Raw genomic sequence first — 8,077 nt, 5'->3', positions numbered from 1 at the left:
TTTTGAGGAACCTCCAAACCGTTCTCCATAGTAGTTGCACTAATTTACATTCCCATCAACAGTGTAAGAAGGCTCCCTTTTCTCCACATTCTTGTCAGCATTTTTTATTGTCTGTTTTATGGATATAAGTCATTTTAACTGGCGTGAGATGGTATCTCATTGTAGTTTTGATTTGCATTTCTCTGAAGATCAGTGATGTTAAGTACTTTTTCATATGTCTGTTTTTATGTCTTTTTAAAAGAAATGTGTATTCAATCTTTTGCCCATTTTTAATTGGATTATTAGATTTTTTCCTATAGAGTTGTTTGAGTTTCATGTATATTCCGGTTATCAATCCCTTGTCAGATGGGCAGTTTACAAATATTTTCTCTCATTCTGTGGATTATCTCTTCACTTTGCTGATTGTTTCCTTTGCTGTGCAGAAGCTTTTACACTTGATATGATCTCACTTGTCAATTTTTGCTTTGGTTGCCTGTGCTTGTGGGGTATTATGCAAGAGATCTTTGCCCAGACCAATTGTCCTGGAGATTTTCTCCAATGTTTTCTTGTAGTAGTTTCAGGTCTTTAAGTCTTTAATTCATTTTGATTTATTTTTGTGCATGGTGAGAGATAGGGGCCTAGTTACATTCATCTGTATATAGATACCCAGTTTTCCCAGCACCATTTATTAAAGAGACTGTCTTTTCCCCAGCCTGTGTTCCTAGCACCTTTGTTGAAAATGAGTTCACTGTAGGTGTGTGGATTCGTTTCTGGGTTCTGTATTCTGTTCCATTGGTCTATGTGTCTGTTGTTATGCCAGTACCATGCTATTTTTTTAATAATTTGAAGTCAGGAAATATGATTCCTCTAGGTTTTTTGTTTTGTTTTGTTTTTTGCTTAGGATAGTTTTGGCTATTCTGAGTATTTTGTGGTTCCATATAAGTGTTAGGAATTTTTTTTTCTATTTCTGTGAAGAATGTCATTGGTATTTTGATAGGGATTGCATTAAGTCTGCATATTGCTTTGGACAGTATGGACATTTTGACAATATTGATTCTTCCAATTCATGAGCATGAAATATCTTTCCTTTTTTTGGTGTCTTCTTGAATTTCTTTCACCAGTGTTTTATAGTTTTCATTACAGTGATCTTTCACTTCTTTGATTAGTTAACTCCTAGGTATTTAATGTTATTTGTAACTACTGTAAGTGGGATTATTTTTAAAATTTCTTTTTCAGTTTGTTCATTGTTGGCATATAGAAATGCTACTGATTTTCATATGTTGATTTTGTATCCTATAACTGTACTGAATTTGTTTATCAGTTACAATGGTGTTTTGATAGTCTTCAGGTTTTTCCAAATATAGGATCAAATCATCTTCAAAAAAGGATAATTAGACTTCTTTCTTTCCAATTTGGATGCCATTTATATCTTTCTCTTGTCTGATTGATCTAGCTAGGACTTCCAGTACTATGTTGAATAACAGTGGTGAAAGTGGGCATCCTTGTTGTGTTCCAGATCTTGGAGGAAAGGCTTTCAGTTTTCCCTATTCAGTATGATTCTCATTCTGGGTCTGTCTTATGTGTCTTGTATTATATTGAGGTATGTTCCTTCTATAGCTAGTTCTTTTGAGGGATTTTATTATAAAGAGATGTTGAATGTTATCAAATGCTTTTTAGCATCAATTGAAATAATCATATGTTTTTGTCATTTATTCTGCTGGTGTGATTGTATCACACTGATTGATTTGCATGTGTTGAACCATCCTTGCATCCCAGGAATAAATTCCACTTGGTCATAATGAACAATCTTTTTAATGTTCTGTGTAGTCCAGTTTGCTAATATTTTGTGAAGGATTTTTGCACTTATATTCATCAGGCTTATTGGCCTGTGGTTTTGTGTGTGTGTGTGTGTGTGTGTGTGTGTGTGTGTGTTTAATACATCTTTAGTTTTGGTATCAGGATAATACTGGCTTCATAGAATGAATTTGGAAGAATTTCCCCTTCCTCTATTTTTTGGAATAGTTTGCATAGAATTAGTATTAGTTCTTCTTTAAATGTCTGTTAGAATTTAGCAGTGAAGTCTTTTGGGTTCCGGGCTTTTCTTTGCTGGGATACTTTTATTATAGTTTTTATCTCATTACTTGTAATTGGTCCTTCAGGTTTTGGATTTCAATCTTGGCAGGTTGTATGTGTCTAGGAATTGGTCTGTTTCTCCTAGATTTTCCAATTTGTTGGCATCTAGTTCCTTGTGGTAGCCACTAATGATCCTTTGAATTTCTGCAGTATCAGTTGTAATATCTCCTTTTTCATCTCTGACTTTATTTATTTGAATTTTTTCTTTTATTCTTAGTCTGACTAAAGGTTTGTCTATTTTTTAACTTTTTGAAGACCAGCTTTGTTTCATTGATATTTTGTATTATTTTCTTCATTTGAATTTTATTTATTTCTGCTATAATCTTTTATTATTTCTTTTCTTCTACTATTTTTGGGTTTCTTTTGCCCCTGCTTTTCTACTTCTTTAAGATGCATCTTTAGAAGTTGTTCTTTTTTGACGTAACATTAATAGCTATCAACTTCTCTGTTAGTACTGCTTTCACTGTAATACATAGGTTCTGGTATGTTGCATTTCCATGTTCATGCTTCAAGAAATTTTTCAATTTCCTTCTATGTTCTTCACTGATCATTCAGGAATGACCCACTGGTCATTCAGGAATGTATTGTTCAGTTTCCATGTATTTGTATAGTTTCCAAAATTCTCTTGTTTTTGATTTCTAGTTTTATTCCATTGTGGTCAGAAAAGATGCTTATTATTTCAATTATTTGCATGTTTTTAAGACTTGTTTTGTGATCTAATATGGTCTATCCTTGAGAATGATCCATATGCTGAGGAAAAGAATGTGTATTCTGTAGCTGTTGGATGACATGTTCTGTAAATATCTATTAGATCCATTCAGTCTATCGTGCAGAGTAAGTCTGATGTTTCTTCTTAATTTTCTGTCTGGAAGATCTGTACATGTTGAAAATGGGGTGTTGAAGTCTCCAGATATTACTGAATTATAGTCTATTTCTCTCTGTAGCTGTAATAGTATTTGCCAGTATTGGGAACATATATATTTCAAATTGTTATATCCTCTTGTTGAATTGAACCTTTTGTCATTATATAGTGACTTTCTTTGTCTCTTCTTATAGTTTTTGTCTTAAAAGTGATTTCATCTGATATGAGTATAGCTACTCCTGCTCTTTTTTGGTTTCCACTGGCACAGAATATCTTTTTCCATCCTTTTATTTTCAATCTATGTGTATCTTTATAGGTGAAGTGTGTTTCTTATAGGCAACAGATCAATGAGTGTTGTTTTTTAAATTCATTCAGCCAGTTTATGTCCTTTGATTGGAGAGTTCATTCCATTTATGTTCAATGTATTAATAATAAGTAAGGACTTACTCCTGCCATTTTGTTATTTGTTTTCTGGTTGTTATGTGGTCTTCTCTTCCTTCTTTCTTTTCCTCTTGTCTTCCTTTTAGTGAGGGTAATTTTCTGTGATGATTTAATTTCTTGCTTTTATTTTTTGTGTATCCATTTTATGTTTTTTGGCTTGAAGTTTCCATGAGGCTTGCACAAACTATTTGATAGCACCTTTTTTTAACTTTTAAGTTCAGGGGTACATATGCAGGTTTGTTACATAGGTAAACTTGTGTCATGGAGGTTCGTTGTACAGATTCTTTCGTCACCCAGGGATTAAGCCTATTATCCATTAGTTATTTTTCCTGGTCCTCTCCTTCCTGCCACCCTCCACCCTCTGATAGACCCCAGTGTGTGTGTGTTCTCCTGTATGTGTCCATGTGTTCTCATTATGTAGCTCCTACTTATAAATGTGATCATGTGGTATTTGGTTGTCTGTTCCTGTGTTAGTTTACTAAGGATAATGGCCTCCAGCTCCATCCATGTCCCTACAAAGGACATGATCTTGCATAACCCATTATTTTAAGCTGATAACAACTTAACATTTTGCATAAAGAAAAAAGCAAGCAAGCAAAAGTTAAACTGATAAAGACTCTATGCCTTAACTTTGTCCCCTCACTTTTAACTTGTGGTTTATATTTATATCTTATTGTACTGTCTATATCTTGAAAAGTTGTTGTAGTTATTATTTTTGATTGGTTCATCATTTTGTCTTTCTACTTAAGGTAAGAGTAGTTTACACACCACAGTTACAGTGTTGTAATATTCTGTGGTTTTCCTATGTACTTACTGTTACCAGTGCATTTTGTACCATCACATGATTTCTTCTTGTTCATTGACATCCTTTTCTTTCTGATTGAAGAGGATTTCTTGTAGGACAGATCTGGTGTTGATGAAATCCCTCAACTTTTGTTTGTCTGAGAAAGTATTTCTCCTTCATGTTTGAAGAATATTTTCACTGGATATATTATTCTAGAGTAATCGATTTTTCCCTTAGGACTTAAAATATATTATGACACTCTTTCCTGGCCTGTAAGGTTTCCTTTGAGAGCTCTTCTGCCAGATGTATTGGAACTCCATTGTATGTTATGTATTTCTTTTCTCTTGCTGCTTATAGGATCCTTTCTTTATCCTTGACTTTTGGAAGTTTGATTATTAAATGCGTTAAGGTAGCCTTTTTTGGGTTAAATCATTCTGTGTTCTGTAGCCTTCTTGTACTTGGATATTGATATCTTTCTTTAGGTTTGGGAAGTTCTCTGTTATTATATTTTTGAGTAAATTTTCTACCCTTATCTCTTTCTCTATCTTCTCTTTAAGGCCAATAACTCTTATATTTGCCCTTTCGAGGCTATTTTCTGAATCTTGTGCTTCACTCTTATTCACTTATTCTTCTCCTGTCTTCTTTGACCCCGTATCTTCAAATAGCTTGTCTTCAAGCTTATTAATTATTTCTTCTGCTTGATCAGTTTTGCTACTAAAAGACTGTGGTGCATTTTCAGTATGCCAGTTGCATTTTTCAGCTCCAGAATTTCTGTTTGATTTTTTTAAATTATTTTAACCTTTTTGTTAAATTTATCTGATAGAATTCTGAATTTCTTCTTTGGGTTATCTTTTCTTTGAGTTTTCTCAACACAGCTATTTTGAATTATTTGTCTGAAAAGTCACATATCTCTGTTTCTCTAGGCTTGATTACTGGTGCCTTATTTAGTTCATTTGGTGAGGTCACGTTTTCCTTGATCATCTTGATACTTGTAGATGTTCATCTGCATCTGGGCACTGAAGAGTTAGGCATTTATATAGATTTCCTAATCTGGGCTTGTTTTTACCCATCCTTCTTGAGAATACCTTGAAGATATTCAAAAGGACTTTGGTGTTGAGATCTAAGCTGGATCTGCTTTATGGGGACCCCAAGCCCAGTAGCACTATGGTTCTTACAGACTTGTAGAGGTATAGCACCTTGATGGTCTTGGACAATATCCAGAAGAATTTGATAGATTACCAGACAGATACAATTGTTCTCTTCCCTTACTTTCTTCCAGAGTCTCTTTCTCTGCTCTGAGCCACATGGAGTTGAGGGTAGAGTGACACAAGTACCCCGTGGCCACCACTCCTAGGACTGCAATGGGTCAGACCTGAAGCAAGCACAGTACTGGGTCTCGCTCAAGGTGTGCTGTAACCACCTTGGCTACTACCTATGTTTGCTCAAAGCCCTAAGGCTCTATAATCAGTAGATGGCAAAGCCAGCTGGGCCTATGACCTTCCCTTCAGGAGAGCAAGTTTCCCCAGGCTTCAGGTGGGTCCAAAGCTGCCATCTGGGCACCAAGGACTAGAGTCAAAAACCTTAGAAGTTCACCTGGTGTTCTGTTGTACTGTGGCTGAGCTGGCACTCAAACCAGAAGATGCAGTCTTTCCCACTCTTTCCTCCCCTTTCCAAAGACAGAGGAGCCTTACTCCATGACTATTGCCATCTCATGCCCATAAGGAACGCTGTCAGACTACTACCCATGTTTCCTTAAGGTCCAAGGGCTCTCAGTGAGCTTGTTGTGAATGCTGCCAGTCCTGTATCTCTCCATTCAGGGCTCCCTTCTGGCCCAGGGCCCAGAAATGCCATCCAAGAATCAAGTCATAGAATCAGGGACCTCAAGAGCCTGCTTGGTGCTCTACTGCCCTGTGATCAAGCTGCTGCCTAAGATGCAAGACAAATTCCCCTTTACTTTTCCCTCTGCTTTTCTCCAGCAGAAGGAGTCTCACCCCATAGCCACCACAGCTGGGAATGTGCTGAGTCTCACCTGTAGCTAGCAAGTCTCAGAATCTCCCCCAAGGCCGATGATGTAGTCCCTGGGTATCACTGATGGTTATTCAGGACTGAAATGTTCTTCAGTTAGCAGGTGATGAATTCTGCCAGGACTGGGTCATTCCCTTCAAGGCAGAGAGTTCTCCTCTGGCCCAGGGTGTGTCTAGAAATGTCCAGGGACTAGGGCCTGGAAAGGGGACTTCATGACTCTGATCAGCGCCCTATCCTGCTGTGGCTGAGCTGGTGTCCAAGACACAAGACAAAGTCCTCCCCATTCTTTCATCTCCTCTCCTCAAGCACAAAAAAAATGGGTCTCTTTTGGAGCCACAAGCTGTGCAGCCTGGAGTTAGGGGAAAGGTGATGCCAGCCCTCAGTCATCCTGGCTAGCGTCTCAATAGGTCACATTCCCCCTGCCCCAGTCCACTGTCTCTGGGCCCATTTTAGCCCTAGAACTTGCCTAGGTGTTGTAGTTCTTGTGGACTAGACCAGTTTTCAATTTATTTTGAGCCCCAGAGCACTTTAGCCCACAGTGGTGAGGCTTACAAAAACTCAAGTTCTGACTGTTGGGATTGGCAATTTCCCTCTGGCTAAGGGTGGTTGAAATGCATCCTCTATGGTCTGGTGTCAGCGGAGTTTGGTCCAGTTTTTCTTTCTGCTGTAACAAGGGCAGCACTGAGTTCAATGCCTCACAATTGCTGGCTCTTCTTCTCCCCAGGGCACAGAAACGCCCTTCAAACCATGCTCCTACTGCCAGGGGATGGAGAAGGCATGGTGTCAGCAATTCAAGACTGTTTTTCCTACCTCTTCAGTGTCTCTTTCAGTGAAATGAAGTGAAAATCAGGTACTGTGAGTGCTCACCTAATTTTTGGTTCTCACAAAGGCTTTTGTGTGTAGATAGTAGTTAAATTGGTGTCCTTGAAGGACGGATGATCAGTGGATGCTTCCATTTTACCATCTTGTTCCACTACACCTGCCTTAGTAACATTTGCTGGTTTCTAGCTTCCTTTATGGTCAGAATACAATATATAGTATATGTAACATGCAAAATGTATGTTAAGTGTTATCAACTGTTTATGTTATTGGTAAGGCTTCCAGTCAATAGGTTTTGTGGGCATCAAAAATTATATGTGACTTTTGGAATGTGCAGGAGATCGATGCCTCAACCCCTGAGTTGTCAACTATATTTGATTACATAATTTATTTTGCCAATCCCTTTTGTTGAATTGTAATTTGCCTGTTTTGCTCTTTCTTTGTTTCTGTTGTTGTTGTTGTTGTTTGCTATAATCATCAATGTTGCAGGACCATCCTGTACCTGTAGTTTTGGGTACATGCACAATATCCTATAGTTTAGATTCCTGGAAGTGGATTACCATGTCAAAGGATATGCACATTTTAAATTCTGATAGGTACTGCCAAGTTTTTTTCTAAAAATGCTATTCTAATTTATACTTCTGCAATATCATATGAGAATGTTCTTTTGCCTAAACATTTGTTACTTTGGGTATTTTTTTTTCTCTTTTTGACAATCTAATGGACAATAAGTAGTATCTTATTATTGTTTTAATTATTATTTAATTGGTTGTTAATGAGATTGAACATATTTTCATGTACACTGGTAATTTCTTTCTCTTTTTTGTGATTTTTCCTTTTTATATTATTTGCCAATTTTTCTATTCTGTTGTTTGTCTTTATCTTATTAATTTATAGATTTTCTTGTTAATTTATAGAAGCTTTTTATATTTTATGGATTTTAACCATTTGTTTATTATTTGTGATGAAAGTGTTTTCTCCTTGTTTGTCCCTTACCTAATACATTGGCTTATGATTATTTAGAAGTTTTAAAT

General features: G+C 36.7%; 1 long non-coding RNA gene across 1 annotated transcript; it reads right to left on the bottom strand.

Annotated features, from left to right (window-relative positions):
- Nucleotides 1–354: 354 nt before the first annotated feature.
- LOC117093852 lies at nucleotides 355–3,782 on the bottom strand. Its single transcript, XR_004441279.1, has 3 exons — nucleotides 3,625–3,782; nucleotides 2,336–2,357; nucleotides 355–367 (listed from the first exon to the last, which is right to left on the bottom strand). It is a non-coding gene; the product is annotated as an uncharacterized LOC117093852 (long non-coding RNA).
- Nucleotides 3,783–8,077: the final 4,295 nt, after the last annotated feature.

The sequence above is a fragment of the Trachypithecus francoisi genome, unplaced genomic scaffold (assembly GCF_009764315.1).
Source record: "Trachypithecus francoisi isolate TF-2019V2 unplaced genomic scaffold, Tfra_2.0 Lachesis_group12, whole genome shotgun sequence".
NCBI lineage: Eukaryota > Metazoa > Chordata > Mammalia > Primates > Cercopithecidae > Trachypithecus > Trachypithecus francoisi.
The sequence above is the reverse complement of the archived record's forward strand: the minus strand, read 5'-3'. Positions and strand labels throughout refer to the sequence as shown.